Here is a 20,153-nt window from a genome sequence, read left to right as displayed (position 1 = left end):
AAGAATCAGTGGATTGTGTGAAATTATACTCAACTCCTTTATGCCTGGTTATAAAAACTAGTAAACAGCTTGGAGTGTTATGAATTGGTTTTACTACTTTTGTTCTATTTCTTCTTTCCTGGGATACTAGCACCTCCAATTCTTTGAGTGAGAAACATTTTCAAACACAAGGACAGCAAAATTGTTCCAGGTGTTCATAAGGCAGCTCTTGTGGTGGCACCTGTTTGGCCATTAGCAGACTGGGTCAACTAAAATCAATTATCTAGAGATCTTCTCATGTTCTTCTTTGTGTGTCAGTATGTTGTGGTTTTGGTTTTCTTGTTTGTTTTTTTCTGAGGAAGTCCCTTGTTTGTATGACAGAAGGAAATAAGACTGCTAAACACAGGGATGCTATAGAAAACACCTAGGACTGGGTGGTTCTTTAAAACTGGGAAAGAATTTGAAGCAATATAAATGCAGTCTGCGTTCTTTAGAGAAATTTTTCCAGTTCACCTGTTCTGTTCAGTTGCAATTAACAGATCAGATATGTGCCAAGATCGGCAAGATTAGCGTATCACAGTGCTAAACACCCAAAATAGGATCCAGAGTTTGCAATATGAAAGTCTTAGCTGCTTTAATCTTAGGGCCAATAATACTCAGCTTGTCTCAGTCCCTCAGTAAATTTGCAAGGTGTTGTGAGGCTCCTGTGCCTCGGTCATACAGACCACACGGGTACATTTATGTGAGGAACAGTAACAATCATCTGAGGAAGAGAGGGGAGAAAAGAATTTGGATTGTATCAGTTGCAACTGTTCCTGCTCAAGTTTGATCTTGCCTTCCTACATTCAACTGTGTTAAAAATCTATGCCTTGATTTGCAAAAAGTATGAACAGTTAATATGGAAAATTTGGATTCTGATGGTTCTGATGCTTTCCATCAGTTTCTTTGCCAAAGACAGACAAAGTAATGAAGTCAGGAAATGGCAGGTAAACTTGTGCTCTAGTTTCCCTTATTTCTTCATGTTTATGTTAAAACTGCATAATATTTTATAAATTCCAGTGAAACAAATCCCAATATTTTATTAAAAAACAACTTAGCCAAATCAGATTCTCATTGCAGCTAAAAGCCCTTGTAGCCCAGCTATGTAAATATAATTTATCAGATTGAACTTAGTATATAACTCAATAATATTTGTTACACTTTGACATTTTGCTATATTTCATTACATGATAAAATTGTCTATAAAGAAGCCTTAAAAAACATTATCATCAAGATGCAATATTATGCAAAAATAAATATATCTTAATAAACTAATAATGACTCCCTAATTTTTAGTGGTCACAAAAACATTGTGTTATCTATAGTCAGAGATTATTTAGGTCAATACTAAGTAGCCATTCTCAGCATGTATCAGATTACAATGAAATCTAGTTTTTACACTGAAGTGTTGTAAAATAAAGCCATTAGTACTGAAAATGCACTGGTAGAATCAAAATGTTATATATAATGAAACTAAATTAAGCTCGAGTCAGGAGATTTGGATGATCAAAATGCTTAATGGGTGTGGCCAATGGCTTCAGAAATGCTGGTTTGTAAATGAACAATATTTATTTGTTTGTTAGTTGTTGGAAGACTTCCCTTAACTTGAAGGTAACATATAGGTTTATTTTTCATTAGGCAAGAATTTTGAAGAAACTAAGTGATGACTATAAGGTTTTCTCAATCTGCTGAGTGGGAGTGTTGATTCTTTCTTGTTCCTCTAAGTATAATACAACTTTTTGTTGGAGTTTGTTGGACATACTTCATCATAAAAGATTTACATCACTTTTTTTGTGTAAACACCGCAGCTGATCCCTTTCGGTTTTCTATTTTTTATATATAAAGCTCAAAAATGAGAAAACACATCTAGAAAAGGCACTCATCTATGCACTTTTGTTTATTTATTTGTCTAGAAAGTGAGAACAATTGCCTTGCAATAATCATGTTTTCAATTACCTCATTAAAAAACGACATGCAAGAAGATGCAACAAACACTTTTTTTTTTTCCTACGAAATAGATGAGATTGGAGAGATTCTTTAAATCTCCATCTATAATCTCCTTGACATAGAAGTTGTTGTCCAGGAGCCATATTACATGTCTTCCTAGACCAAGTTAAAAAAATCTCCACATCAAGCAAAAAAAGAAAATCATCCTCACTGAAGAGTCAGTGCTAGACTGACATTTGAGGGGTGCTAAGGATGTTCTGGGAACTAGAAGATAGGTCAGAACTGAGTCAGTCTTTGCCTTCCTTCCTCCTACTGAGAATATGCGAAGGAAAGAAAAATCTAATGCTTAAAATAAAACTAAGTGATAGTGTATTTCCCTGAAGGCTTTCTTCAGGATACCAGAAGTGTCAACTATATTAAGGGCACATTGATGGTCTCTCCTGGAAACCTGGTCATCTACATTTCTTAAAGACCAAAATCTCTTAACTATTCTGCCTCAACACAAGTTTATTAGGATCTGTGGGCATCCTCATAATTACGTACTTCATTGTTTGAGCTATTTTAAAGTATGCAATGGCATCTTATTACAGGCCCCCCATAGCAATTTAGGTTTTTATTAGCTAAAAGAAATTACAATAATCTAATTACCAGTTGGACTAGAGCAGACAGATAGAATATACCTTTATGTAATCATACCTAAGCTAATTTACTGGCATAAGAATGTTTATAGAATATTCTTTGTCAATTGGCTCAAGGTCCTCAGTGTTTTTAACTCTTAAAGGAAAAATTTATTCCTTCCTCAATGTTCCATTAAAAAAAATTACTTATAACAAAGGTAAAATCTCATTGTGCTTTGAGGACATGATCTGGTCTCCTCTTTTTTCCTTAACAGAAACTGATTTTTCTGTAGCTTCCTTTGTTTAATTAATGATGTTGTGTATGCTGTTGAATGGTGGTATATCGTTTAACTGGAATCATTTTTCTAACATGATGTAGTGTTTTAGTGCCACAAGTGTTACTTTTTTCAATCAAAAATCATGGTTGGAATCTTTCTTATTGTAGAAGCTCAGTAGAGAGAAAGTGCATCCTGTGTAACTATTATTTATCTTAAATGTTCATTACCTTTTACTGTCACTCACAGTTTCTCCATCTGAGTTTTCTTCCCTCAATCACACAAACAATCTTTTTTCTCCATATAATTTGGGGTTTTTCCTTTTTTTTCAGTTTCTCTGAAATAGGTGGCAGCAAAACTTTCAAAGTCAGGGCATCAGATCCAGTCCTGTCATAACTTTGGTTATGACATAAATCAAACGTAAATCTCAACCCATGGTATTTGATCTGACAACAGATGGGTCAATATCATCCATCCCTGCTTTGTGGCAATATTATTTTAAAATATATATGTCAAAACTCCTCAATAGTTATGAAGTATTAGCTCTTCCTTTCTTGGTTATAAATCAGATGCTCACAAATTAGGATGGGTATTGAAATGGGACTTTCTCCAAGACATAAGGTAAAGTACAAAATAGAATTCAGAGTTTTGGAAGTGTTTTTTGGGTTGTTTGTTTGTTTGTTTGTTTGTTTTAACTAAAACAGAAGGTAATCTGGTGTGCTTAGTGATAATAAACAAGGGTTATGTGATTTCAGGCTTTTCTCATGATTTATTATTAAAAATAAATCAAAGTAGTTCAAGCAGGAATTCTTAAACAAAATTTTCATCTCATGGTGAATTTAAACACTTTCAAATTTTCTATAAAAGAAGACAGTTGCATTTTCAGAACTTTTAAAAGGAAAAGAACTTAAGTATTATATCAATGCAAACCTCAAAATAATCAAATTTCACTTCCCTATAAAAATGATATTATTATGAATTACTCTTTTATTAAAGAGATTTCTTTCTAAGTTGTCTGCAGCTCAATCAGCATTTTAATAAATAGGTATCCTAATGAAAAATTGTGCTAAGCAATTTTTTCTCCTATTGGGTGTCCTTAAATTTTCCATTACAAACATTTATAGCATTTTAATCTACACTCATCCCAATAGACTTTAAGTTTCACTATTTAATCTGAAAAAGCTAATTCACATTAATAACATGTTAATCTATATGCTTAACACTTGTCTTTGGTAATAATTGCTGTTTAGTTTTATAAAACATTCATTAAATGTCTTTCTAAATTACATAAAGTTCATAATAGGCGTTTAATGGATGCATTTTAAACTGAAGTAGAAATTACTTTAGATTATAAGTAACTCTAGGTTTATAAAGCCATCATTATATGTCTATTAAGACCATTTAACTTAAGTGTTCCATAATTAGAGAAGAGCCAGAATTTTAATTGCACATTTGCAAACTGCCAGCTAGAACTTCTGAAAATTAATTTCCTTTTATCCTAGACACTGTTGAAGACAGTTTGTACTTTCTCTAGATTTTATTTATGAAAGTTTTTTTTTTAATTGGTAAGTAGCATCCTACTAGGCTATAATTGGTAATATGGACAGAAATAAAAAGGTATCTAATATAGTCATAGTTCCTTAAAAATTACCTCTAATGTTTGAGAAATAATTATAAGATAATTTTTGCTTGCTCAGTGTTAAAATTGAATTTCAGTGGGAACTGCTTGGGCCAAAGCATTGACAAGGGGAAGTAGAGTACTTTTTCCTGTGGATCAGTAGCTGAAAACTGGCAAGAACAATAAATTTGATCAAATCTAGTGCTTTTAGCCTAAATTTCTCTTACATAGCTGCCCAAATCATAAAAATATACTTGTCTTTGGTTCTATTTTATTCATTATCACTGGAGATGTTTTTTCTTTTAATCATGGACAAAATAAAATTCATTCAATTCCCAGATGCATATCAGTGTGGAAACAAGGTTCTTGAGGACACTAACATTGCTCAAGTCCATTCTATTCTATGCTTAGTTTGGTTGTCAGACCTCAGTTTCCTATTAGTTGGAACTCAGAATTTATAATGTTCTTCCATTTTTGAATGTAAAGAGATTTGTCACCTAAAATCTTTATTTAAAAGAATAATATCTTGGATTTTTTCTATCATTCCATGCAAACACAAAACAAATATTCCATAACCAAGCAAATGTGTACAAGGACCACTGGGTTCTCATTCTTTTAAGAAACACCATCAAGTGACCTTAGTGCTACATCAGATTGTATTTCCCCGGATGGGCATGTGGATTCAGAACGAGAAATCTTCTAGTGAGATGGGCTCCCGTTGGAAATACTGCATGACCTGCTTCTGTTTATATTGTGTTGAATTTCCTAGTGTTTATTGATGTTCATATTTTCTCTTTAATGTGGACTCGAAGCAAAGTCTTTGCATATGAGGAGTAGTTGTTAGAAATGGAAAAATGGCAGTAATGGTTAAACTTCATCTTACACCCATCACCGCTCCCCATTCCATTGCATCCGTTTCCTTTCCATTACCCTCAGCTCGAGGCTGACAGAATTACATTTCCTCTGTTCAGTTTTGTTATGCCTCCTTTTTAAGTCTTGCATCAAAGACACTGTGTTAGTGTCTTTGGGCACCCAAGAGAGAATTAAATGATGTGACTAACAGTCTTGAAGGCCCTTTTCTATTAAAATGCAGTTGTTTTCTTTTGTAATTCTTACTAGTTGATTCTTAATAGGTTTTCCCCACAAATACATTTAGCTTGAGAGCAATTTTATAGAGCACACAAGCATTGTACTTGGATAACTGTGTGCTTTTCTAGTCTGAGGATCATAAAATATTCCATAGCTGCGGGAAACCACAGGGAGTACTTTCATTTTTAAAAAAAATTAAACTTGTTTGTTAGTTTCAAATACTATCTAGAAGTTTAACTACCCTGCAAAGTGACTGTATTTTCTTCACCTCTGAGCTGATGTTCTTTAAGTATGAGCTCTGGTCAAGTAGTTCTCCAGGTTTACTCTCAAGGGTCAGTTCTCCCTGTCAGCTCAGTCATAGACACAGACCCGTGGCAGGAGGTAAGTGCCAAATAATATTCTTCTGATGTAGTCTTGCCTACCTACCTTGTAAAATATCTTTCTGTTCATTCAGTTATTTATCATTACAAGGAAAAGAGGCATTAACCGGTATTTAAGGAACTAGAAAATGAGGGTAATTTATGACAAGATAAAATGGCATAACGGTTATCGAATAAAGAACACTGAAAAGAATTAATAGTGGAGGAATGAACATATGTAAAATCACCTGACACTAGGAGAACAGGAAGGTAAAAGTAGAAGATGGGAAGAAAAGGAGAATATAGAAAATAAAAGGGAGTAACACATGAAGTCCATGTTAAAAACAAATACAACAGGAGTTTGAAAAACCAGTCGAAGATTTAATCAGGCAGCTGCACTGGAACACATTTAACCTGTAAGCCTGCTAAAGAAAGCAGGCAGACTATATAAAATCTTCCAAATTGGAATAAAATAATCAGTTAACAGTTGTACTTTGATCAGGGCAGACTTTCCCTGAGAAGCAGTGCAAGGGAATTGCTGTGTTCTATTCTCTTCTAGAGATGCTGGCATTATACTCTCATGTGGGGTGGTGTATTGGTATGAAAAAGCAGCTATAAAGACCCTAATTTTTCTCCTTAAAACATTAGAAGGTCTGTGCCTGCTGGAGCTGGTATTCAAAAGGAAAATGTTATGATCAAATGCCTTTGATCTGTTTTGCCAAGAGAAAGGTTTGAGTCTGATTTTCTTTTTCTTTTGTGCTTAGAATAATTTGGAATTTTTCATTATCTTATATGTCTCTCTTCTGTATTTCAAGTCTGTTCCTCCATTAACCGAGTTCTTAAGCTTGATTTGAGTTAGAACCCTAGAAGAAAACCATTTGTTTTCTAGATTATGTTTAGTTCCTGATTACTTGATATTTTAAGCATATAAAGATTTATGCTACTGTGATATCTCAGTGGCACTGGAGTTTTCCAACTTGATTAAACAGTTTATACTGAAGAAGGACCCTTCTTCTTATGTAACTACACCAGAGCTTTAAGGTGCATTAGTGACTATGGGTTTTGTCCTCTAAAATCATCAAAAAAGATCTGTTTGTGCAAATACACAAGTAAAGCATTTAGTGCTGGACAGAATAACAGTATAATACTGGCAACCTCTAGTGAACAGACACAGAAATCAAGAGGTGCAGACAGCCTTACAATCACAGCACCAAAAATTGTTGTTATGGAAACTGAGTTTCCCAGGACACATCTGCAGATCTCAAAATATTTCATGTTATTTTGTAGGTAGAAGTTTGCAGCTGCTCTCTAGTTACAGTATAAGAACTTACTAAGAGCTTTTCAGCCCTCCCTGGTTCAGAAATTGCTTTCCTCTGAGAGTCCAGCAGTATTTTCCCAAAATTTTTCAGTTTTGCTACCTTCTTCAAGACGCTGTTGCTGAACAGAAGCACGGCTTTTTGAGCAGGGTTCTTAAATGTATCAAGGAAGTACTGACTTGGTACTACCATAATAGACCCTGACATCTATGACATTTTCTTTAACACTGCAATTCATCAATTTTGACATGTTTCTAAAGCTCCATAATTTTCACTTCCATGAGGTGGATACTATACTCCATTAAACCACTTGGATTAATTTAGCTCTTAATTTTTCAACTGGATGCGTTATTTATTCTCTCTCAAATGGAATACTTAGAAAATGACACAGACAACATCAAACCATATGCAGTAATTTCTTTTCCTAGAAGCTATTTGACAGTTAATATTTGTTCCCTTTAATTTCAGTGCCTGAATTCAGTTGGGTTTTTTGCTTTGCTTTAGGTTTTTTTTTCCTGCTTCAAAATATCAGAATTTTTCTAGAAATAAAAGCTACATTACATATTCAAACCTACAATGGATGGTAATATCTGTTCTTGGAATATATGATTACTTATTAGTCTACAAGTATTAGCTGATCTTTAGGTGATGTGATATAGTAAAGAGAGAATAAGTATGATATCAGAAAAAAAAATACCCTGAGGTGAAATCTTGACTTCATTGAAAAATCAATGGCAAAACTCTTATTTCCCATCAGTGGGACAAAGACTTTGCTGTCCTTGTGAGAATTGAAAGAGAATTTAATTTCTCCACTTGTGAGAACTTGTATTATGTGATTATTTTATTTGGGTTTAATTCTCAGTTATTTCTTCAGGCAAAGCTCCAATTGAAATCTCTTGTCTCTTGTAATCAGTGGGAATTTTTCCTAAGGAGAACATTTTGCCAGTGCTGTGCAATTTGCTCTTTCTCATTGTTTATCTTATGTCCATTTTATTATTTATATTATGAGAAAGTAAGGGAAATAGGCAGCTTTTTGGAACTGAGTAAAATGAAAAAGAAAAAAACAGACCCTGAAAAGGAAGCAAAGATTAAATAGGGTTGATCAAGGTTAAATTTATATTGTGAATATGAAATTAGGGCTGCCTCACTTACATGGTCCCCTTTCAACCCAAATCATTCTATGGTTCTTTGATAAAGGTTCTGTCACTCCTTTATTATTTCTTTAGCATGTGTAATAAGATAACATAGCAAAAGTGCTGAATGAGTTGACCCTTAAGCCTGTGTGTTCCTTGGAGCCATTTTTTTTCCTCTTTCATCTATGACTTCTTGCCACACCAAGTCCTCAGGGTGCTGTCTGGCCTCCTGCTCCCAGGGAGCTGCCTCTCCTGCTGGTGCCTGGGGAAGGGGATGGATACCCAACCCATCCACACTTACCTGTTCTGAATTGCACTTGTTCTGAATTGCAGGACCAGGCTTTCCCCTATTGGTCACAGTCATGATATTGGCTGCCACCACTCATGGACCCCAAGAGGAACTCTACTGTCCTGCAGGAACCTTGCTATGGAGATTTCCGGAAGACATCTACTCTTGCTTTCAATACTTAATATGGAAGGTTTCTATTCCTTGGTAAGTAGTGGACTAGTGGAATTGCCCTGTTATCACTGTATCTACTTTCTAGCATTGGCTTGCTTTTAACTGCTAGAGTAAAAATCCACCTACCCAGGTTTTTTTCATATATAAATATTTGTAAGGCTAAACCCAATTTATTTCCCATTTTAAAAACAGATTGATCTGAGGTTTGTAACTATAGGCAGGTTTCAAAAATCCAAGTTGCTCTTCTACAACTACTTTTAAAGTCTGGACACCCTATTGATGTATTTTTTATTCTGTTCATCAGAAAAATATGTCATCTTTAGTAATAGTCTCACTATGATTTAAGTAATAAACCCTATACATTTAGGATTCATCCAATGAAAGGACTGAGTTGACTTTACCTACATCACCTCAAAGCAAGGTACAGTTGTGTTAGTCATTGGAAAATTGCTTATAAACTCAACAAAATATATTTGCTTATGTCATGTTGCAAGTCAACCATGAATGAAAGCCATAGAGAAAAATTGCAATGTAATTTGCTCCCACATTGCCATAAGACATTGAAATTTGTTGGCTTTTTTCCTTTATCTCGGAAAGTAGTTAATATTTGTGCTATTGATTCAATAAATATCAACCAAACTTCATATCTAACAAAATACTTGAATGTTTCTAAACCATTCAACAAAGTAGACCTTTTTTTATGTCTTTTGTATTTTTTCTCCTATGATTCAGCTTTTAGTCAACTTTGCAGCAAACATCAGAAGTATAAATCATTATAGACTTCTAACTGCAAAGATTTTATAACTGCTGCAAAATAAGGGTAGAAAGTTTTGTCTATGAATTTCCTGAATGTTTCAGCCATTTAAAAGTCTCAGTATTGTCCTTTTTAAATATTAGTTTAAAGGTCTAGTTTATTTGGTGTCACTTCTCCTCCCATGTAAAAATGAAAAATTGTGATATTAATTTTAAAAAACAAATCCATCCTTTTCTTATATGCTTAAGACAGGCAAGTTGCTGAAGAAATGGAGTGTGGAGAGAGAAACACTTATAGTTCTATGTTGCATAATAGTTTCTTTCACTATTTGTTTGATTCTGTTGTGAGGAACTGCATCTGGGATGGTGCCATGTGTCCTGAGGGCTGGCTGCAGGCACTAAAAGTAATGGTAAAAGCTATCTTACTCTTTGTACAGTGTTAGAATTAACCAGGGGAAAAAAACAGCCTCCAAAAGTAAAGGAAAAAATGTAGTTCCCTGTAGTCTCCGTATATTTTTCAGCACAAAATTATACAACTCTTCAATTTTTTAGCTTTTGTTTTTTTGAAGGAATTTCAGAAGGTTCTTAAAAAGAACCTTTGTCTGAAAAAAAACCCTCAACTATCCTAAAATTTACTATAAAGTAAAGCAATTTAATACAGAATTTATTACAAGGCGTGACTATATTTCCAAATTACATATTAGTAGAAAGACATAAACACTACAAATAAAATTAAAATGTGATATGCATACAGCTGTATAATGCAATGTATGCAGCTAACATCAGCCATCCTCAGATGATAAAAACAGCTCATTTATTCTGGTTCTCAGTGCTGATCCATTTCCTTTGTATGATCTTGGGTTATATGGTGATTTTCTGTTAGGCTTTTTCATTGTTGATAATAAGACTCCAATACCTATAGAATATCTGTCAGCTCCAGTCATCAATAAGTGCCCTTAAAATGAAATTTAAAAAAAAGGACAAAAATATTGTCTGGAGAGATCTGTAGAAAATAAATTATCTATGGATGCTGCATTTCCATATATAATATATTCTTTGTTTGTGTGTATGAATAAAAGATACAGAGTAGTTTTTTATTTGGTATGTTGAACAAATGCCCAAATAATTATGTTTGGCAATAAATATGGGAAAATTCTACTGTATTTTATTTAGCATCAATTATTTTTCTGTTAATAAAGTCAGTACTACTCTGAAATAGTAGTAAAATTAGGAAATTTACCTCTTATCACAAGTGCTTTAAAGCTAATTTTAATGCTGGAGGCACAGTAGAGGTTAACAGCTTTGGGTTTTGGCTACTATACACTAGCACATCAATGGAAAATATTTACAAATTTTTTTTCAGTAGAATAGTTGAGCTCCATGCCAAAAACAACTAATGAAGGGAAGAGGGAATAGGACAAGCTAAATAAATGATATGGCAGGGTTTGATTAAAAAATCACTTTGCATTTAATGATTCAAACTCAAGTCTTTAAAGTCCTCATTGCTTATAACTTTAATACTGTGAAAATTACATCAAATATTTCAAGAAATTGCAATTATTTATGTCTTTGAAAATTTTGTTGTATTATTGAAATAGTTCCAGGGCTTTATAGGGTTTTTGTATACTTTTATCAATGTAATTGTAAAAACCTACATTTGATATGAATGAAACCATGTGCTTCCAGTTCCTATGGGTTTTCTTTTCTCATTCTTTACATCACATGGCTTATAGTTATCATTCTTTTTTTGGTTGTTATTTTTTATTCCTTCTATGGTAAACCACTAAAAAGCAAAAGGACATGTTTTCTATCTCATGCACTGTGAAAACTGGGGGTAAACTGTGACATGACTAGAGAGTGATGAATGCAGGTGCAAGCCAGGCTGTTTGCAGAGTGCCTTGTTGTTGCACAGGAAAGAAGGACAGCAGAGAAAACAGATGTCCAGGTATGATTTCCAGGACTTTTAAGACAGGTAGAGAAAAATGTGACTCTCCAGTTAAATAAGCTTTGAAAATAAATCAGAGTTGCAGTTTAGAAGTGCTGTCTAATGTCAGCATGGACGCTCAGGGAAACACTTCAGTGGTTTTAGCAAGCCAGGCAGTTATTTAAGCTGTAACATCTAAGAAACTTAATCAGGTTCAAGAGGCAGACTGTATAAAAAGCCCAGAGTACCCTTTTTACCATGAAGTTTATCACACATTTTAATTCCTTAACTAGTTCACAGGTGCCTGGTTTGGTATGTTGGCTGAAAAGTTTGCTAAAAGTTCCTTTTAAAATGCTGAATGTAAAAAGAACCAAAGTTCATTTTGGAGACCATTTGTAGGCCTTTGCTTGAATTTAAGGCTGTGTAAACTAAATTAATAAGCAATTGTTTATAATAAAAAACACAATATATATAAATATTTTCTTCCTTCTGGTCAGGTTGAAGAAGTCAGATGATTTTTATTCCACTGGGAACACTCAACACTTGATAAGAATTTTCATATCTCAGAGTCAGTCCAATGGGAATATTTTTGACACATCTTTAGAAAAGTTCTAAACCCTGTTCCTCACCTTTACTCACTCACAGGTGATCAGTCAAAAGCAGAAGCCATTTCTGGTGCCTCAGATATTGTTTGTAGGATCAAAAGGCCACTTCTGGCTATGAAATTCTGGAGATTTGAAGTGTTGTTGTGTATTTTGGGGCACAGGTTATGCTTTGCTAAAACTTCATCCTGGGAGTAAATATTCAGAACTCGAGAGGAAAACAGGTAGCTACTAAGAAAAGTGACCTAGATTATTCTAAATCATCATTATTAAAGATTTTAATTCCCACAAAAATGAGTTCTCATATGTCCCCAATTTAGCATGACCATACCCATTTAATAAGCATGTTGCACTACAAAAATAAAGTGCATATAAACTCTCTGTTGTCAGTTTTTGTTCTCACTTCTGAAATACATCTTGTGTATTTTCAATGTATTTTCTCATTCAGCACAAGAGAGGACTGATGAGAGTAGAGCTTGGCCTTGGGTATTGATTTCACAGAGGTATCTTAGCTGCTCTCAGAATTTGTATTTGGGATCAAAATGATGCAATATGCTTTTATTGGAATATTTTTCACAGTTACTTTTCTGCCTGTCAGCCAGTTCCCAACCCCTAACCATCATGGTTCAAGCAAGTAATGTTGGTGAAGAGTACTACAATAAGACCCTTTCAGAAATAAGAAACTTCAAATAAAATAATCCTTTATTGTAAAAAAAACCCTTCCAACTGCAGATGTATCCTGCATAATGACCTTGCAAATATTTTGTGTCAAGCTACAGAATCTGAAAAATGCAGAGTATACCAATTTTGAGACTTAGTACTAAAATTTGAGTTTCATAACCCCCATGTGCCCCTTTCTTGTGCAGTTGCTCTCACACTCGCTCACACACTCAGGCACACTCACATATACTCTTGTACAAGTTCACAGTCAAAGAGTAAAAATTCTTGGTATTTTACCTGAAATACAGGTGGGATAGTAAAACCATTTATGTTTTGAAACAATTGAAGACCGTTAATGTTATTTTGCACCTTCAGATGTTGAAATGTTTTGCTAATGTGGATGCTTTTGATTTTATTTTTGGGCTTATTTTAGATTTATGAAGTTTGAGTTTTTCTTTGAGGTGTAAAAGCAGAGAATTCAAAGCAGAATTCAGCTTCTGTCCCTTAATCAGGCTGTGGACCCCAATGTCATTAGTACCAGATCTGTGTGACGTTGAATCACCTACAACCAAACATCTGATCATCTGATCCAAATCAAAGATGTCCATTTTGTCGGTTAACCCTGACAATTCAGAGTGCACTTCAGAGTTTATGATAGATTTCTGGTATTATTGTGTTATGTTGTTTGTTTTTTTCCTAGTTCCACACCTCTTTCAGGAAACCAGGTGTCTGTTGGTTTTGGTTTTGTTTTATGGTGCTTGATAGTAGGAGAATGGCATAAAACTGCCACTGACATCTTTGAACTGCAAGATGATGGTACAGGAAAGAAATACTCTGCCAGGTTTTTAAAGAGCCTTGGAGCCAAATCTGTGGTCAGACTGCGGTCTAACACTTCTGGTGTCTGTGAAACAAAAGAGACAGGCAAGGTAAGTCCTGGTTTCATGTCCAATATTTTTGATTTGTTACCCCATGTCATGGAGTTCTATCAGAGGATGTCAGGTACAGGTATTGTGTCAGGTGCTGTATAAATAAAGACAAAAAAGATAGTGATGCCTCTTAAAGTAGGTAACCTCAACATGTGGTTTTCTTCATTCTGTAGAAATCACCTACCAATATTTTTTTCAAGCTTTATGAAGTGATTAGACTTTTAAATAACTCTCAAATTTCACCTGACTTTCCTCTATCTGAGTCTCCTAATCAGTAAGATCCTAACCATCTTTTGTTATATTTTTCTGTAGATGCTTTCCTCATTCTTCCTTTCCTTTGCTGTTGTGTCATCCCTCTTGGATTACAGTTTCAGAAATCTCCAGTCTAGTTACATTTTTGAAGCAATTAATAGATCAGATAATTTAAATACTTGCACACTTAAAGAGTTGAAGTATGAAATTAATTAAAACACTAATGTGGTTGCTTCTTTTCTGATAGTATTTTACCTTACCAGACAGTTCTGATGAATCTATTTCATTACATTAGTGTCAGATTGAAGTAGAAACATTGGTGTTGTTAATAGCAAAATGTTAATTTCTTTGAATTCCAAATTAGAGGTTCTTTCACTAAACTACAGCAAAAAATGGAAAATATGTACCTTTTCTTTGTTCACCAACAGAGTTATCACATCTTTGGCCCTAGAGTGGGGAACACAATCTAGCCATTTATGCCACAGTGTAACACCTAAGTCTCTGGGAAATCTAGAGGTAAGGACCAAAGGATTAGAATGTAATGGCCAGGAATATTAGGAATTCAAATTTGCTCCCTAGCAAATGCTGCTTTTTGGAACTTGGCTTTTCCTAGTTTTACACATATACAGGATTGTTTGGGGTTTTTTTTCTTAATTAAATCTCTGCTGTAACAAACACTTGTAACATTCAACTTGTGACTGGGTAGGTATTTGAGTAGAATCATATAAATAGCTTTTTTTCAGTAACTTTTAGAGAAGTATAGAAGGGTACCACTTCAGATTATTCCTAACTGTTCTTACACCAAACTGAAAATATATTATCAGGTAGATTAAGGGTCACAAACTAAAGGAGAAAAGATAACTTATGTTTTTAGATGCAAAATTGATATTAAATCTTCCTATTCATATAAATAAAAATAAATACAGAGGAAAAATTAGAAGAACAAGGGCTTTTAACACTCATTCAAAGACTTTTTTTCTCCCAAGGCAGGACCCACATGCTCTGAGAGTCTTCAGAGCTGCAGCTGAATTAATGGAGTGATGCACATTTACCCCAAACAAAAACCCTGATCCAAGAAGCCAAGTGAATATAGTTATTCTTGGAAGAATTAAGCATTTAACAAAACCATGAGAGTCTCTAACTTAATGATCTAGGGTAGAGGAGCACATGCTTGTGGAGGCACGGGAAGCAGGTAAAGGAGTAAAGGCGTGGCAGAGTGGAGAGACAGGACAGACACTGAGACTGGAGGGCACATGGCTAAAAATGGCCATTCAATGAACAGATGAGGAAACACAGACCTGGAGCTGGGAAAAGCTAGATTTTGGGAACAAAGAGAACAAAAATAAAGTGCTTAACATGAGTAGAGGCACTCCATATGTGGTAAGATTAGAAATTGAATGGAACTGCAGATTGCAGAAGACGGTGGTGGAAAGCATGTCACCAAACAACCAACCAAACAAAACCAAAACAACAACCAAGCAAACAAGCAACTGAAAGAAAACACAAAAAAAGACCCGTTTATTTCATCCTGGAATATGAGAGCGTTAACTTCAACATTATATTCCTCCCAGGCGAAGGCTCCTAGATGCTGCCCTCTCACCACACCCATCCAAAGTCTTAAGTCAGTGACTTTGGGACATGGGAGGGCACTGTAAGTGTAAAGAAGGGGCAGATTCCAGGAAGTCTTTGTACACTACTTTAAAATATATTGTTGTGGTAGTTTTTTTCTTACCTGTTTTTAGGTGTAATACTAATTACTCAGAAATTCTGACCTTATTCTCTGATTAGATTGTCTAGATAGTAATAACACTCATAACAATTCCTTGGTTTAAGTTGTCTCATTTTTGCCTGTAACAAGACTTTCAGCATAAGAGCTGGTATGTTATCAGTTTCCTAGACACAAATTTAAGAAAATAGTCACTTTGGAAACAAATTTCCAGGATAAATAGAGGGGTTTCTAACTCTCCAGTGTGCCTTTTCAAAAGACTTAGTTTCAACAAATGCAAATTAATTGTTTAATTAATTAAACAAAAGTAATTGGTTCACTATAGAGGTGATTCCAGAAAATGGAAAATAATTTAAAAAATAATAAACAGGATACCAGAATGTATGATCTACTTGCCTCATATGACCTTAAATTTTGTGAATTTTATTTAGAAAGGATACGTTTTCCTGTAGTGGATTTTTTCCCTTCTCCTTCTTCCATGAACCACTGTACTCTCCCAGCCTCCTGTAATGTAACTGGTTCTGCTTCAGTAACACCTGTGACTGCAGTAGTTCCACTGACTATTCTGGGACTTGGCAGCTTTGGGCTTTGGTCCATAGATTGGATTCTTGTAAGAAGAATTTTATATCATTAATAGAGTTATTAAGAAAAAAAAAGTAAATGAGACTGAAAGAAACCCCAAACTCTGTATTTTTCTCTTGAGTTCCCTGGTGTCAAGATTAATGTAGGTAAAGAGGAAGGATGTGTAAGCTCATATGTTTTTAAAAAAGTTATTATTGTTGGCATTTTCATTCTTTTAGCATATTCATTTATTGGCTTACTGGCCGACATTCTTTTTTCAATTATAAGTAACCTGGCAACAGGTTTTATTGAGGGGGTTTGTGTGGGTTTTTTTCTTTAGAGAGATCTTTTCAGACTACTCCTTGATGTTTAGAAAACAGATGGTATTTAATAAGTAAACTCTAATTGCAATCAAGAGTGAATGATGAACAAATTTAAAATTAAATTATGTTTGCAGATGTATCCTTATATCTTGTTCTGCAAAAGATTACATTTCTTGTTAAAATCCTAGCATTAATCAGTAGATGACTGAATGTGTATGCTATTAAGTTTTACTTTACTTTTGAATTCTCCTAAGCCAGAAATATTATATTGTGGAATAATAATTGAGCAAGAAGGTTAATCTAAAAATTGTGAATCTCATGTAAGTGTAGGTTTCATGTGGCTATAAAATTGCATATGGAATTTAAAGGCATTGTTCTGAGATTGCTGTTGTGATAGTAGCAGTTGACACAGGCTCATCTCTTCCCAGTTTAATAAAAGAGAGAAGAGAGAATCTAAGTTAACACATTCAATCTAAAAGGGAGTTGGTGACAAAACTAATAGGGATGATATCCAAGCTAGTTTTGACACAGAATTAAATTTACTGTTTGTAGAAAAACTTTGTAGTTCATACTTTTTGCTGGCTACAATGGGTTGCTTATTTTCCAGAGAATATCAAAAAATTACTACTGAACTGGAGAATCCTCTGCTCTGTTACCTGGGCTATCTTGTGCCCATAGCTGTTTCGTTTCATTATTTCTAAATCACGTGTGATGGATGTTCATACACAGTCTGCATAGCCTCTGAATATTTATAGCAGTGGCAATTCTGTGATTTCCTGCTGGAATCTAATTATTTGACTGTCTGTTTTGAAAGTTTATTGGCTCTTTCATTCTGTTAAATTGAATCTGTTTTCTCAACCTCACTTTTGTTTTTATTCTTCTTAACTCTCTTCTGACATTCAAAGCAGCACAGGAAAATGCTCTGTAACTGTAAAGATCAGCAAAGGGAAGAGAGAAAAATTGAGCAAGTGCTTCTTTTTTCTTATGAGGTATAAAGGAGGTTTGGAGACCAAACATAGAGGTCAGTGTAATAGAAATAAGACTAATAGATCAGGAAATGGATGCAAAGCAGACCTGAAAGCTGGGTGAACAGATAGATCACAGGTAGGATTGCACATTAGAAACACTGATCGAATAAAATCTGAGTAAATGTGAATGGACAGATTCAGACTGTTAATATCCATATTTTGGTGTCCCTTTTTGCTGAAACATCTTATTTTTCAAATCCTAAAATCACTGTAAGAAAAGAATACTCTTATTCAACAGAAGAATGTATTTGACTCATATGTCTGAGCAACCATTCCAGGTTTAAGGAGTGGGATGCATAGCTGAGTGGGGACACACATTAGTTAAGCTACCTTGCACAGAAATTCCATGTGCAAAGGTTCAAGGGTGACAACATCCACAATAAAGACACTTGGAAGTGTTGAGGGATCCCTGTGAGTCACAGTGCTTCTAAACCTGGCAAAACCAAATATGTTAGGAGATGGAAGGGAGAGGAGAGGATTAACACACTGGAGGTGGTGGGATAGCCTTGGCCACCAGCCAGAAGCCCACCCAGCTGCTCAGTCACTGCCCCTCCTCACACAGGGCAGTAATCTGCTTTGTGACTATTGGAGGCATGAGAAGTAAATTATAGCAATAAACTAGTAGCAATAATGAAATAGGGCTGTTCTATGACTGTCCATTAATTTTTAGTGTTGTAATGAACAACAATATACTTTTGAAAGACTTTATGTTGTAAACCATCTTTAATTTTAAAGTTGTTGATATTTGTTTTGTGGCATTTTCATCTGTGTTCTCAAAATCCAAATCTTAAAAAGAAATTTAAAAAACCCTAGTTACCACAAAGTAGGGAGCTGGGGACTTGGCCACCTGTTTTGAAAGTCAGAGGCTCTTTCACTGTGCAGCTGCAGATACAGGAGTGATTTTGAAGGTAGCTGGCACTGAGGCTGGAATGAAGACAGAGAAATCAGCTTTTCCCATGGTACCCATTGGCCATTACTTCTCTTTGATTTGAGGTCAGGTAGGGACTTTTCTGCACTCAAAGTATCTGTCAAGAAGATCTACACTTTACGCAGCATGAGAGAAGAGCTGGCCAGAATACTGATGTAAATCTATTGTACAGCAGCTTTCACGGGGCTGTGAAATAGAAACCCTCCTTTGTTTTGGTCATGACATTTTCCAAGTGTTTTGCAACACTTTTGGGAGAGACAGAGTTATGAGCTCTACTAACTTCCAGAAATGTTTGAAAATATCTATACTAAAGGCAGGAGAGGGCTACTCCTGTTAAAAGACACCACTGTACAAAGCCCTTGTAAAAAAAGTCCCTCTCCAGCTTTTTTGTACTCTTTAGGTATGGGAAGGTGCTATAAGGTCTCACCAGAGCCTTCTCTTCTCCAGGCTGAACAAATCCAACTCCCTCAGCCTGCCTTCATAAGATTAAGAATTTCCATTAAATTTTTAATAGAACACTCCAATCTAGATTGAGAACGTTGTAAACAGAACTACAGAAAATGGTGTCACGCTAGAACAAAGGAATGAGGAGATTTATCGACAGTCATACATGTGGGAGATGGTGGCAGCGTAGGTGAACAAAAAATGAAGCTGGTACTTTAATCAACAAATGCTTTTGGTAAGAAACACAGTGGGTTTTCATTATGTGTAACTCTTGCTGCTTCCTTTTCTGCCTTGATACAGGGCAGAAGCAAATGGGAGAACAAGAGGTATTCCCAGAGAAGGTGATTCCCAGTCCAAGCTGTACAGGCACAGCAGTTCTTCAAAACATTAGAGCCAGGATTTTTCTAACTGATCCCTCCTCTGTTAGATTTCTCAATATGACTTAAGTAAACTTGATCTTTAGCAGGAAATAAAAGTGCAGTCCTGAAGAACTCTCCCCTTTGAGCCAGTTGTTGATGAGAATCAGCTTTGGAAAAGCCAGTTCTAAAACACCTTCAAAAATAATTCCAAAGATGAGAACTGAAATTCTGTAGCTCTCTATTGTGTTAAAACTCATCATTTTTCAGTAAACGACATGCTACAGAAACAAGTATGCATCCTGCTGATAAAATCTTGTTACAAGTTGCATTGCATGGGTCTGTTTATTATTTATTGCTTTGGAAGGCACTCTTCTAGAGAAGGTCATTAACATCTGGCTGTATTAATGTGTGCATATCAGTTACCATTAGTGCTGTTGTTGATGCACAGCATCATCTTTTTTTGATTTTTCTGACAAAGTGTATTTAAAATAATGCCTCAGTTTCCATTACCGTCCTACCAGAATAACGAAGAACACAAGGCAATAGCATTAGAAGTAGCCTTAAACCCAGTAGTTTCTCATGTTTGAACACTTGGTCTAATGTTTGATTCTGTAGCCACCAGATTGTGTCTCCAAGGATATTCAAATGCAATCTTAAGCTGAGCTTTCTGCCCATCACAAGCAACACGACTGCAGCAAAAGGTTTTTCTGGGCATTCTCAATGACCAGTTATTGGCCAAACAATTACATTTGTATTTCTAGAGATGACCTTGCAGAGTGGTCTTGAGACCAAGCTCAGCCCCATCTTACTGTGCCTGGATGCTGGAGAGTTTGTT

This window comes from Myiozetetes cayanensis, unplaced genomic scaffold (assembly GCF_022539395.1).
Source record: "Myiozetetes cayanensis isolate MyiCay16 unplaced genomic scaffold, myiCay2020 scf5-8, whole genome shotgun sequence".
In the NCBI taxonomy this organism is placed as follows: domain Eukaryota; kingdom Metazoa; phylum Chordata; class Aves; order Passeriformes; family Tyrannidae; genus Myiozetetes; species Myiozetetes cayanensis.
Note: the sequence above shows the minus strand (reverse complement) of the source record.